Source organism: Balaenoptera musculus, chromosome 17, assembly GCF_009873245.2.
Source record: "Balaenoptera musculus isolate JJ_BM4_2016_0621 chromosome 17, mBalMus1.pri.v3, whole genome shotgun sequence".
In the NCBI taxonomy this organism is placed as follows: Eukaryota; Metazoa; Chordata; class Mammalia; order Artiodactyla; family Balaenopteridae; genus Balaenoptera; species Balaenoptera musculus.
Genome location: NC_045801.1, coordinates 39850273 through 39862474, shown reverse-complemented (window position 1 = coordinate 39862474; position 12202 = coordinate 39850273). Strand labels below are relative to the sequence as shown.

At 41.7% G+C, this 12202-nt stretch overlaps 1 protein-coding gene across 4 annotated transcripts in view; it reads left to right on the top strand.

Moving 5' to 3' along the window:
- The first annotated feature begins 10679 nt into the window (after positions 1 to 10679).
- The window catches only part of CPQ (carboxypeptidase Q), a 498122-nt gene continuing 496599 nt past the window's right edge, over positions 10680 to 12202 (top strand). For 3 of the 4 annotated variants that reach the window (XM_036830877.1, XM_036830874.1, XM_036830878.1), the window contains exon 1: positions 10680 to 10768. The gene's annotated coding sequence lies outside the window, so the exon portion shown is untranslated. Of the gene's footprint in view, positions 10769 to 10792; positions 10902 to 12202 lie in introns of those variants that run through there. The other variant, XM_036830876.1, reaches the window with a different exon arrangement.

Here is a 12202-nt window from a genome sequence, read left to right as displayed (position 1 = left end):
CTCTCCTGTGTAGCAATAAAACCTCTTTATATGCCACCAAAGGAGCACTCTTGGCTTTCACACTTATCTTTTGATTATACATTAATCATTCTCAACCACTGTCTATTGTCTTTGCACAGCCCCTCAATCCCAGTGTTCTTATTATTTCTTCCCTATTTCCCTAATACATCACACCCTCTTTTTGTGCTAAAAAGTAAGGAAGCACTCCATGAATAAGGCAACTGCAACAAAGGAAATGCTGGAAGAGGGCTAACAGCTGCAGGCTGATTGTCTGCCAGCAGTACTTCCAGAAGTTAGGGGAATGAAGGCACAGAGGCCTGGAGTGCTGTGGTATGCTGAACAACTACCAGCAATTCAGAATTGGAGTTGGAGCTGGAACCACACAGCTAAGGGTTAGTAGTAGAGTCAGAATTCATGTCTTTTGAGAGTTAGCTTAGTTATTGTTCTACTGTAACAAGCAATCTCTGTGAAGTCAAATAAGGCAGCTAGATTCCTTGGTGACGTTGGGGAAAAGCCATGTGGTCTCCTTTTCTGCTTCCCAATACCACCACCCCTTGTCACAGGAACAGGACAGAGAGGTTCAGCAAAGGGGCTCTGGCAGGACACTCATAGCTCAGGCCCTATTCCAACGTTTGGGGGATCTTTCAGCACCAGTTACTGATGTTTCCTTGGTGTCCTCTCCTACCCCTACTCCCAGGTTCAAGGGTTCCTGTACAGCTAGCTCTTCAGGGAGATAAGATCAGTGCCGATGACTAGTGATTGTTCCCTTCCTCTTTCCTAAGAGGCAGAGGATGCAAGAAAGCTCTACCTTCCGTTTCTAGGATTGTTACCACCACCTTCCAGTAGAGACTCAATTTTATTAAAGGATGTCCTCTGACTGATCAATCTGTTTGAGGAGGTAAATTTTTTCCAATGTAAAAGTAATAAAAGTTAGTTCTAGAAAAATTAGAAATTTCATACAAGAAAAAAGAAGAAATATACACATTCAACCCATCATACAGAGACAACCATTGTTAACATTTTGGTTCATTTCATTTCCAAGTTTTTCAGGATTTTTTTACACAGTTATAATCATATAAAGCATTTTTCCTGCTTTAATATTATAATAGACTTTAATATTATAACAAAAGCATTTTCCACTGTTTTAATCCTTGTGAATATAATATTAAGTGTAATATTATTAAGTGTAATATTAAGCATAAGTGTATTCATAATATTGATATTATTACACAGCAATGAGAATATTGCCTACTTAATCATATCCTTGTTTGGGGGTAGATGTATGATATATTTATATAATTATAAATATATAATATATTATATATTTATATAATTAAAGCATTGTAAATATGGCCATGTATCAAGCTTTTTGATTTAAAATTATATGCTGATATTTCCCATGTCATGAAAAATTATTTTTTAAGCCTTATTTTTAATTGCTGTATGATATTTCACTTTGTGAATGTACATAAACTTGTGAATTATTCTGGTATTATTAGTCATCCGATATATTGTCAGTGTTTTATTATACTAAATTAATCTGCTGCCTGTATAATCATTTCCTTAGAAGAGATTTCTAGAAGTGCATTACTGGGCGACAAAGACTGTGAGCTGTTCAGCAAACACATTGCCCCTTCTTCCTGGACACACATCCAGATACATTTCCCGAGCTTCCTTGCAGTGAAGTGTGCCAACGTGACTGAGTTCTGGCCAGAGGAATGAGAGCCACTTCCAGGCCTGGCCATAGAGCATTACATGCAGACTCCTATGTATTCTCTCCAACTCTGTAGAATGACTCTCAACATCTCCATTAAATTGGGCCAAGGATCCATGAATTTCTAGGATCTTGAATGATTGTATGGAGCATCTATCTTTCTCTCTCTCTCCCTCTTTCTCTCTCTCTCACACAAACACACACACACACACACACACACACAACTAAGACCTGAAGCAGTTCAGGAAAATCGTATGAACGAGAAGAAAACTTTTATTTTGTTTGAGCCATTATACATTTTTGGATCAATGTTGTCAGACTAACAAAAAATACACACTTTAAAATATTTTTGTACAGTTTGTTATTTTTGTATATATTTTTAAACTGCTGTCTAAAAGGTACTGATAATATATATTCTCATTTGCAATGTATGAAAAAGCCCACACCATGGTCAACGTTAAAAATATGTTTACCACCTTACTTGCAAAGACTCCTTATTAAATTTACCTTTTTTGATTACTGGTGAAGTTGAATATTTTTGTTGATTAATCATTTGCATTTTAGGAAGTTTTTCAAGTATGGAAGTTACATAATTTTTTTAAAGCACTCAAATATATCTTTCCTTCTTTGATGCACTTCATTGTTCCAATCTACAAGTTTATAGACAATTTGAAATTAATATGCTATTGACCTGAAGAGTCAGGCTTAGTTTTCTTGGCTAATATTTTAGAAAATCCTAAACTATCATTATGTTTTAAAGGTATAGTAATATCTCATGACCAACAAGACCAAGAAAAAAAACCCAAGTGGATTTGGTCCTGCAATTCTGGGAAAACTAAATTGTTAATCAGATAACTGCAGAATAGCACATTCAAAATAAATATCAAGCAATTCCTTTGAAATTCTGGTGTTGGAAAACAGGGCCACCACCTGGTATATTCTATATTTATTTGGTTTTGGGGAATGTAATTTGGCTGCGATTCACTATAATTAGGAACAGTATTATAATGAAGTTTAGCTCAACTCATACATTGGCTTTGACTTATGGGACACGTTACCGTTTTGGGTTTCTTACATGAGCTGAATGCTTTATTTCAAGCATGGTTCCTACCATAGTGCTGTACTCTGCTGGGAGTGGAGGAATGGCTGGTGATTAGGATTCTGGAAGTATAATCCATTCCCTTATACTTAATTTTACCTCTCTGTTCTTACATGGCCTGCAAGTCAACTTACGTTACTCTCCCGGTTATCCTGGCCAGCTCAGTCTTAACTATTACTAGGACTTACAACACAAATATTTCTTGAGTGCCTACTATGTGTCAGACAGTGGTCTAGGTGCTGGGAATACAGTAGGTAAAAAAGGAAAAAAGGAAAACTCCCTGCCCTTGAGGAATTTTCGGAAGGTATATGATAAACATAACAAATAAATATTATTATATAGTATGTTGGAAAATGATAAGTGCTATGGGAAAAAAAGTAGAGCAGGGTAAGGGTGATTGGGGGCTGGTTACTGTATTAAATAGGTGGGCAGGGTTAACCTCATAGAGAAGATGAGATTTGATTCAAAACTTAAAGGAAGTGACCGAGGAGAGTTGTTTAAGTAGATGCCTAGGAAACTAGTGCAAAGTTCCTAATGTGGGAGTGTTTAAGAGGTGGCAAAAAAAGAAAGCAGTATGGCTGGAGCAGAGTAACACTGAAGAAAGGAAGTGAGGATGGAGGTTACATCATGGAGCATCTTGTAGGCTGTTATAAGAACCTTTACTCTCCGAGTACAATGGGAAGCCACTGGAGGATTTTGAACAGAATGACATTATCTGACTTTCACTGTTTAGAAGTTCTGTTCCCATTATCTACTGTTGTGACAAACCATCCCAAAATGTAGTGACTTAAAACAATTTATTGTTATCTCTCATGGTTCTATGAATTGACTGGGCTGAGTTGGGCAGTTCTTCCTTGAGTTCTCTCAGTCAGATGACATTTGATTCTCACTGTTGATTGGGTCCTCAGCTTGAGTATTGACTGGAACACCCACACGTGGCTTCTCCATGTGGCTTGAGTTTCTCAAGCATGGAAGGTAGGTTCCTAGGGGAAGCATCCCAAAGGCAAGACTTCCAAAAGACCAAAGCAGCAAGGGTTCTTATGAACTAGCTGTGGAAATCCCAGAATGTTACTTCTGCCATTGTTCAAGCAAGTCTTTGAGGTCAGCCCAGATTCATAAGAGGTGTTTAGACTCCACTTCTTGTGGGGGAATGGCAAAGCTCACACTGCAAAAGAGTATGTGGGATGGGAGGCATTATTATTTCTATCTTTGGAAAATATAATATGCCTCAGAGTCCCTCTAGCTGTTGTGATGAGAATAGATTGGGTGGTTGGGGGAAGGATGGGAGTGGCAGGTGCCAAAGACAGACTATCTAAGAGGTTAATCTAAGCAAGAGGTGACAGTGGAGTAGACCAGAATGATAACAGCAGAGATAATAGAAAGTGGTCAGATTCTGAATTTAGTTTGAAAGTAGAGCCATCATTATTTACTGATGCCTTGGATGTGAGTGTGAGAGAAAGAAAGGAGTCAAGATGTTATCAAAGTTTTTGGCCTGGGCAACTAGAAGGATGGAGTTGCTAACAGATGTGAAGAAGGCTGAAGGTAAAGCAGATTCGGATACGATAAGTTCAAGACATCTGTTGAGTATTCAAGTGGAGTAGTTAGCAGTTGGATATACAAACTTACAGTGAGGATACATTAACGCATTCAAAATACATTATGAGTGTTCTCTGAATGCCTTCTAAGCCCTAAAAATCTGGTAGGTTTTTATTTTCCTTGTTTTAAAATGTATGTGTAACACTAATTGCTATAGCCCCAACTAGATACTTCCCAAATGCCTATCAACAGTAGAATAAGTAAATATATTGTGGTATATATATATAATGGAATAGCAATGAGACCGAATGAATCATAGCTATGTACAATAATATGAATGAATCTCCCAAACATACTTACATTTAAAAAGTTTTTTAAATTATGGTAAAAAAACATGTAACAAAATATATTAAGTGTACATTTTAAGTGTACAGTTCAGTAGCGTTAGGTGTATTTGCAATGTTGTGCAATGCATCTCCAGATCTTTTTCATCCTGCAAAACTGAAAAACTGTACCCATTAAACAGCAACTCCCCATTTCCCCTTTCTGCTAGGCCCAGGCAACCATCATTCTACTTTCTGTTTCTATGGATTTGACTACTTTAGATACCTTATATAAGTGGAATCTTACGTATATTTGTCTTCTTGTGAGTGGCTTATTTCACTTAGCATAATGTCCTCAAGGTTCATCCATGTTGTGCATGTGACAGGATTTCTTTCCTTTTTAAGGCTGAATAATATCCATTGGATATATATACTGAATTTTGTTTATTCATTCATCTTGATGGGCACTTGGGTTGCTTCACTTCTTGGCTCTTGTGAACAATGCTGCTATGAACATGGGTGAGCAAATATCTTTTTGAGACTCTACTTTCAATTCTTTTGGATATGTAACCAGAAGTGGGATATCTGGATCCTATGGTAATTCTATTTTTACCATTTTGAGGCACCATCAAACCATTTTCTATAGTGGCTGCACCATTTTACATTCCAACCAACATGGCACAACAGTTCAAATTTCTTCATATCCTTGTCAACACTTGCTATTTTCTGTTTTTTGTTTTTGATTTTTTAAACAGTAGCCATCCGAATGGGTATGAGGTGGAATCTCATTGTGGTTATGTTGAGCATCTTTTCACATGCTTATTGGCCATTTGTACGTTATCTTTGGAGAAATGTTTGTTCAAGTTCTTTGCCCATTTTAAATCCAGCTATTTGTTTGTTGTTGTTGTTGTTGTTTTTGAGTTATAGGAGTTTTTGTACATTTTGGGTGTGAGCCCCTTATCAGATATATGATTTGCAAATATTTTCTCCTGTTCTTCAGGGATAAATTTTCACTCTGTTGATTGTGTCTTTCGATGCACAGAAGTTTTAAATTTTGATGAAGTCCAATTCATCTATTTTTGCTACTATTGCCTGTGCTTTTGGTGTCATATCCAAGAAATCATTGCCAAACCCAGTGTCATGAAGTTTTTTCCCTGTGTTTTCTTCTAGGATTTTTATAGCTTTATGTCTTGCATTTAGGTCTTCAATCCATCTTGAGTTAATTTTTGTATATGGTATAAGGTAATAGTCAAATTTTATTCATTTGCATGTGGATGTCCAGGCTCCCAGCACCATTTGTTGAAGAGACTGTCCTTTCCTCATTGCATGGTCTTAGCACCCTTGTCAAAGAACATCTGGCCATATACATGATGATTTATTTCTGGGTTCTCTGTTCTAAGCCATTTGTCTATAAGTCTGTCTCTATGCCATCAAACATTTTCAAATAAAAGGAGTCAGAAAATAATATAAACTGTATGATTCCATTTACATAAAATTCAAAAATAATCTAATTTATGGTGTTAGAAGTCAGGGAGTATCCTTGTGGGTGTGGGTGGTAACTGGAAAGGGCATGAAGGGGGTTTTGGTGTTACTGGTAATACTGTTTCTTGATCTTTGTGTTGATTATACGGGTGTGTTCACTTTGAAAAGTCACTGAGTTATACACAGGTATTTAGCATTCATAATTACCATCAGACTCTTTATACTATTTAATGTAGTCTTATTTAAAAATGATTGCATAGAAACAGAGAACTATGATCAAAATCCATTGATCCTGTACTGCTTTTAATTACTATGACATGAATTTTTTTTTTCGCCATTGGATTCTCAGAAGACAAGATAACAGTCTTGGTATAAGTTTCAGCCATTCATATTTAGGTAGACCTCTTTTTTCACATACCTGGGAGAGTAGTTAGGAGTGAGTGATGAAAGAGGATAAGCAATGCTTCTTATCGCATTCTTTGAAGAATCAAAACAACATTGACTTTTTTTAGCTGACAGATAGCATTTGATTATAACATCTTCCCTAACTGCAATATTCTGATAATGCCAACTTTGACAAAAAAACACTTTTCCATAATGCCAAGTTGATCAGGACCCACCAAAATAAGGACCCAACAGTTATTCCTGCAAGTCCATGTCAAGGGGAAAAGAAGGTGTAGACCCCTCTTCAGTAGTACCTATACTAGAGCTGCCCAATCTGTGTGCTTTGGCACACTGTATGCTGGGAATGAATTACATGTGTATGGAGGCACGGGTTCTACTCTTTTATTGTACCCCCTCTTTTTTAACAGATAAGAAAACTGAAAACCCAGAGAGCTTAACTGACCGGTCACAGGTAGTAAGTGACTAAACCAGAACCCAAGCCTTGCTCCCTGTTTCTAAAGCCTGTGCTTATAATCAGATGTAGTCCCTGTGTCTCCAGACTTGTACTGATTCCCTTCCCTGGGACATGGGGTCCCACCTGTTGAAACTCAGGCTGTAGTGTAGGTCTGCTCACTGCCAGACTGCCCTTTTGCCCAAATCTCCACATCAAAAGCCTCCTACCAGGCTCCCTTTTACAGTTGTCAGCACTTTTTCTTCATCCCTGTCCTGGTTCTGTCCACCAGCATCTCTCCTCTGGGTGACTGCGCAGTGCCCAATCCACTTGGCAAAGGCAGCCAGAGCCATCTCTCCAAAATGCTAACTTCATCGTTCCACTCACCTGCCTAAGCCAGTCTGGTGCTTCCCATAAAGATGAAGTCTGAAACTCTTATCAAGGTTTACCAGGATCTTCTCAAATGTACATGTCAGGCCTACTGAACTTTCCCCTTTTTCTTCTCCAGTCCCACCCACTTTGCCACTTATTTGTCCCCCACACACATCCACCTCCCAAACCTGTCTTCTATTCATACTTGAGGTCTTAGTTTAGATCTCCGGGCAGCTTGCCTGGGCTTTGTGAGCCACTCTCTGTCCCACTAACTTTGGTGCCCTTCCAGTGGTGTGCTGGAGCCAACTGGAACAGGCTCTCAAAGCCGATTGTTTGCATCACGTCCCGGTTTCAGCATTGTGGGACGTAATGTTGGCATCTCGAAATTGGCCATCGTGGGAGTATTCGCATCAGGGAAATTGACAAATGGTACAAACCAGGATTTTTTTTTTTTAACTGATCAATAAACATTTACTGGAACAACACTGTGCCCCTCCTATATTTTTATAACACTTGGAACACCATTTACTTCACTCATTCAATGAATGTTTACCCACTGCCTACTACATGTCAGATATTGTTCATGTCGCTGAGGATATAAAGGTGGGCAAATAAGATAATCCTTGCCATCATGGAGCTGACAGTGTTGAATGGGGGAGACTGACCTTAGTCAAATATCCACATAAACTACATTTAAAATGATAATTATGTTAAGACCTAAAAACGCTGTAAAAATCTATAATAGGATATTTGACCTAGTCTAGGAAGGATTTCCTGAGCTAAAATTGGATGAAGGATAAATTTAGGTTTAGGAAGGAACCAGATGAGGGGACATTCCAGGTCCAGGGAACAACATGTGCTATGGTTGGAGGGAGTCTGACCCCCAGGAGCAAGGGAAATAGGACAAGCGTGGCAGACAGGAACCAGGAAGCTTGCTGGGAGAGGCAGCTGCAGAGTAGAGGCTACACAGAGTTTTGTAGGTCCCACCAAAGAGTTTCGTCTTGATCCTAAGAGCCATGGAAAGTCACTGAAGTGTTTTGAGCAGGAAGAACTCATGGTGCAGTGGAAAATCAGCATAGCATGGCGGTTCAGAAATCAACTCTGGAGCCTGGCTGCCTGGCTTGGAAGGCTGACTTCGCGACTTACTAGCATCTTACTAGTAACTTCTCTGTGCCTCAGTTTCCTCATGGGTTAAATGGTGATAAAATAATACCTACTCTGCCGGACCGTTTATAAAGCATGAAGGAAATTCCAGTTGGAGAAAGCAGCACTGAAAGGTGTGGAGATACACAAACGGCACTGACTCAGGAGCTTAAAGCTTAACGCCAGACATCAATAAAAGACACGGGTGCGGGGTGGGGTGGGGGTGGGGATTCCCTGGCGGTCCAGTGGTTAGGCTTTCACTGCGGGAGCCAGGTTCAATCCCTGGTCGGGGAACTAAGATCCCACAAGCCGCGTGGTGTGGCCAAAAAACCCCCCAAAAACAAAAAGCACAAACCAGTGGGGGAAAAATGTTGTAGTAGAGGGACCGAAGGGTGATTCATTTCAACTCCAAAGCAAATGCGGAGGCTTTATGGAGGAGGGCTCACCTCAAGGTTGACAGTATAGGCCTGCTCAGGTCAGAGTGCTAACTCTGCACCTCACTAGCTTTGTGATTTCACTTCCCTAATCAGTGTCTTCATCTGTAAAGTGGGAATAATAATAATACCTAACTCATAGAGTTGATAAGAATTCACAGTTAATGCATGTAAAGTCTTGGCATAAAGTACCCAATAAATGTGAAGCTATTATTATTATTATAACGTTACGAGTTGAACCTTGAGTGAGAAGAACTTTGATTGGCACTGAAGGAATAAAAGGCCCCAAAGTCAAAAAGCATCTGACACATTTGAAGAACAGCAAGTCAAAGGGCACTTTTAAGTATGGTCATCAGCGTGAATCTATGAACTGTTTTTACTGGCCTGGGATGAGATAAATATAGAAATTGAGAGTAAACACTTAGAAATTAAAAGAACACAAAAATAAATTGACAGTAATTTTATTTTTGTATACCCGTTATATACCTGTAATGAAAATTGGGGCTTGTAGTTTTTTATGTCTTTTTTCACTTTTCCAGCAAGTTTTTAATTTATCTTACAAGAATGACAGTCTCTAACTTATCGGAAATAATAAAACGTGTCCTTTACCTCAGATAGTTTGAGAAAAAAGTAATTCAATGGAGCTGGATATAGCACCATACAGATGATCCTGCAAAGGTGGGCCAGGGTCACATTGTGAGGAACTACTTTGAATGTCTGAGTTCACACTTTATTCGGTGGGCAACGGGGTTACTAAAGTTTAGAGAGATTGTTAACTGAGGGTTAAGTGTATGCAGGTAAATGGACATTGCAAGTTTTGTACTTTTTTGAGATCCCAGTGAGCACGTGTTTTTTCTTTCTTTTTTTAATTAAAAGGTTTTTTGTTTGTTTTTGTTTGTTTTTTTTTTTCTGGTTAAAGAGGATACCTGAATTGCTCCGTGTTTCACAAAGATAACTGTTTGTATTTGATAAGAGTGTGGTTAAACAAAGGAATTCAAATTTATCAAAACAGAAAACATTGAAACTACGTGAGCACACACTTTGTGACCAGCGATGCGAGTGACTCGTTGAGATAAGCTAAGCCGGGTAATCAGACGAGGCTCCTTCCTTCTTGGGCACCCTCATATAATTAACACATAAACCAAAGAGACAGGACTCTTTCTGATCTCCCAGTTCGGGTCCTCTTGTGCACCTTCTATCATCACCGCCTCTCTAACAATCCTGCCCTGCAGGATGGGACAATAACGGTTTAATAACCGCGTATCCTTGGGCGGCGTTTGACAGCTTACAAAGCGTGGGGTTTCCAGACGCCCTTATGCAGGCGCAGAGACAGAGCAACACCTTTCACGCTTTCCTTTCAGCTCCACAACCCCTTCCTTCCCTACCCGCACGGCCACTCATGAAAGCACAGGACACCTCGGCCAAGCCCTTCCGCCCACCGGAGGTTACAGCTCTGGAAACCTCCGCCGCCCAGAGACCCGCGAGGGCCTGAGGGCGACGCTCGGGCGCTTTGGCCCCTAAATAAAGAAGCAAGGCCGCGGGGCCCAGGACCCAGGGTGGGACACTGATTTTCTAACGGGAGCCAGAGCCAGAAGGTGAGGCACCAGCTGGTCGGCCCGCGGCCCTCGGGTCTCCCGAGGCGCAGCGAGGCCCGCGGGCGTGGTGGAGGCGGCGCCTCGCCGGGCCCTCCCGCCCGCGCCCAGCGTCCCGCGTCCCGGGCCGCTGCGCCCCGCCTTCCCGCCCAGTGCGCAGAGGGCAGGACCGCGGATACCCGGCAGCGTGACCCTGGGCGCCGCCGCCGCCGCCGCCGCAGCCCGAGCGGCCGACCAGGTGCGTGCGCCGCTGGCCGGGCAGTGTCCGTGGGAGGCTGGGCCCGGCTCCTCCCGGCGGGCGGGCCGAGGCGGTGCCGGCCCCGGTGTGGACTTCCCAAGTCACCCATTCGTGGGAGCGGCTGACGGACGGGGTAGGGAGGCCACCGGGAGACGGGCCGGGCGTGCGGCTTCCGCGACAAGGGCCCAGAAATGGGGAAGCCGCGTGCGGTCGCCGGGATGGAGGGCGATGATGTGCACGGAGGGCAGCGAGCCGGGCGTGATGGCTACTTTTTCCTCTTGTCTCGGGGAGGGGAGGTGCCCCGCCCCAAGCCGCGCAGGAACTTCCTTCGCCCGTATCTGGAACCAACACCTAGTTCCCCTGAACCTCCAGGTTGCTTTATCGGGTCTCCTTTGTGGTTCTTTTCGCCTTTTATCTTGTACTTTAATTTTTGGTGTGTACGTCTAGGCTCCACGCAGGCTCTTAAGTTACACGGGGGCAGAGCCCCTGTCGGACTTCTCAGGTACTCGGTAGTACTCAAGTGAGCAATCGAATGAATGAGTGAGTTCCTATGAGGGAGAACTGGTGAATTAATGAATGAGTACACATGAAGTAGAGCTGAATGAAGGAATACATGAATGGATATAAATACACACGACGAGGAGGCAGTGGAGACACAGGCTTACAACTCTTATCTTCTGGTAGTTTCCCAAAAGCTGTGTGAATGTGGCACTCTTGTAAATGGAGTCATTCTGACTGTGGCTACTTAAAAGTTCTATTCTATGCTGTTTTAAAAGAAAATAATCACCAGAAGCACCCCCTCATATTTCCACTCTAAGTAGATTTTCCTGTATGCATTGCTTAAAGCAAAGTATGCCTAGGCTTTTTTTTTTTTTTTTTTCCCTGAGTTTTGTTTTCTGCTTTGGAGAATCATTGTCACTATAATATTATTTAATGTATTTTTTTTTTAATTTTTTTTATAGCTACTTTTATTTTTATTTATTTATTTATTTTTGGCTGTGCTGGGTCTTCGGTTCGTGCGAGGGCTTTCTCTAGTTGCGGCAAGTGGGGGCCACTCTTCATCGCAGTGCGGGGACCGCTCTTCATCGCGGTGCGCGGGCCTTTCACTATCGCGGCCCCTCCCTTTGCGGGGCACAGGCTCCAGACGCACAGGCTCAGTAGTTGTGGCTCACGGGCCCAGCTGCTCCGTGGCATGTGGGATCTTCCCAGACCAGGGCTCGAACCCGTGTCCCCTGCATTAGCAGGCAGATTCTCAACCACTGCCCCCTAAATAGGGAAGCCCCCTATTTAATGTATTTCTGAAAGATAAGGATGAATCTGAAGATAGTACCACATGACCCTGCTTTTAGTAACTTGTTTGTAAAACCAGATGTTTCTTTGAATTAAGGATTGTGGAGGATCTTGTCTGTCTTCCTGAGACAAGTGCTGGCTGGT